The sequence below is a fragment of the Mastomys coucha genome, unplaced genomic scaffold (genome assembly GCF_008632895.1).
Source record: "Mastomys coucha isolate ucsf_1 unplaced genomic scaffold, UCSF_Mcou_1 pScaffold23, whole genome shotgun sequence".
Classification (NCBI taxonomy): Eukaryota; Metazoa; Chordata; class Mammalia; order Rodentia; family Muridae; genus Mastomys; species Mastomys coucha.
This window is the reverse complement of record NW_022196906.1, coordinates 71,750,763-71,752,627: the sequence shown is the minus strand read 5'-3', so window position 1 is coordinate 71,752,627 and position 1,865 is coordinate 71,750,763. Positions and strand designations below refer to the sequence as shown.

At 39.2% G+C, this 1,865-nt stretch overlaps 1 protein-coding gene across 1 annotated transcript in view; it reads left to right on the top strand.

Moving 5' to 3' along the window:
* Positions 1–1,865, top strand: part of Tinag (tubulointerstitial nephritis antigen) — a 94,908-nt gene that overhangs the window by 1,309 nt on the left and 91,734 nt on the right. The window lies entirely within an intron of this gene.

The following is a 1,865-nucleotide window of genomic DNA, read 5'->3' as shown; positions in this document are numbered from 1 at the left end:
GCATTCCCCTACACTGGGGCATAGAACCTTCACAGGACCAAGGGCCTCTCCTCCCACTGATGACCGACATGGCAATCCTCTGCTACATATGCAGCTGGAGCCATGTGTACTCTTTTGTTAGTGGTTTAGTCCCCTGGTAGCTCTGGGGTACTAGTTAGTTCACATTGTTGTTCCTCCTATGGGGCTTCCAACCCTTTCAGCTCCTTAGGTCCTTTCTTTAGCTCCTCCATTGGGAGCCCTGTGCTCATCAGAAGATGGCACATTGGAGTAGGGTGAAGTATCTAAGATGTGTAGATGTGTAACAGTAGAGTCCAAGACTTCCCACTCTCAGCAGACTCTCAAGCTCAGTCAGTGCCACCTTGAAGCTCTTAATAATTTGTAAGCTATGGGTTCCAATTCTAACTTTTGGCTCTGCTGCTCAATATATGTATGCTTCAGATTTTAAGTGGTATGGAAAGATGAAGAAACAAGGTAGCATGGGCAAGCCTTGCAGCAATCACTCTCAGATGGTGAAAAAGCAAAAACTTTGAAAGACACAGTCTTACCTTAGAGGTTCTTAGAAAAGTTAATGACATTCAGGGGGCAATAATTGTGACAAGGATATATTCACTTGGCGTTGGAACTGAGTTCTAAGAAATGAGTGGGTGATCTAGAGGATAAGTCGGGTGGGCTGCATTTATCTCCAGAGGGTATGTAATATGTGCATGATGACTTTGTAAGAAGCTGTACATTCTGGACTGAGATTCAGTAATTAGGCAGGAGTGAGGGAAAGTCCCCATAAGGCCTTGGGTATTGTACCAAGGACACATGCCTCATATTGCATACTACCTGTCTATAAATGTGTGTCTGGTCCTAGAGACAATGTTTTTGCAAAATGAAATATGTTATTTCTCCTCTATATCATCTTTGGGCAGAGAGAATTGAGTTAATTAAAGTCCATTTAGGAGTCAATCTATCTAATATGTCATTATAAACCATGTAGGATAATTTTATATATCTGAATTATTAAATTTTTTAAGTACCTCTACTAAAGACAAGTTTCATTCTTACTCTGTTCAGACAGATGATGCTTTAGGTCTCTCTCTGTCTTCGTGCATGTCCAGACCTCTGTGATTGTCCCTTGACTTCCCTTTCTGTTCTCTCCATGATGAATGGGTATCGGCAACCACAGAAAGTCCAAGGTGGAGAGTCTCCTACACAGCCTCCCTGAGAACAATCAGACTTTGTTTATGTACAGTCCAATTTTTGTGTGTTACAAAGTGGCATGAGTAAAATTTTTATTACTTTTTTAGTGTATATATCTAAAGTTTACCCATAGTAACCAAATTCATAGTGAAATTTAGGTACTATATATTTATAACTTTTTAAAAGTTAATTGAATGTTAATAACTGCCTTTACTGAAAATCATTTCATTTTGTTCTATTCCATCTTATAAAATAATAATGTTTAAAAATGCATTGGCCTCAACATCCTAAACTAATTCATTTTTATATAAATTATCCTTTTACAGTGTCATACATATACATAAATGTATTTTGCTCATCTCCTCCCTCAATTAACCTCCTATTTACTTTCCCCCATCATGGAATCTCTTCTTCCCATCAAATCCCTCTCCTATTTTCATGTGTGTGTGTGCGCCCACTGTATTTAGTTAAAGTTGCCTGTGTGAGTCTGAGTTGGGGTTAACTACTGGGGCAAGGGTTACTTACTAGTTGCTGCATCATTGGGAGGAGTATGACTTCTCAGTCCTGGGTAGACATTAAAGTCTATAGCTTTCAAGGAGAACTGGGGCCTCATATGCCCCTCTCCATTCTGGGATAGACGTTTCATGGGTCCAGTCTTTTTTTTTTTTTTTTTTTTTTTT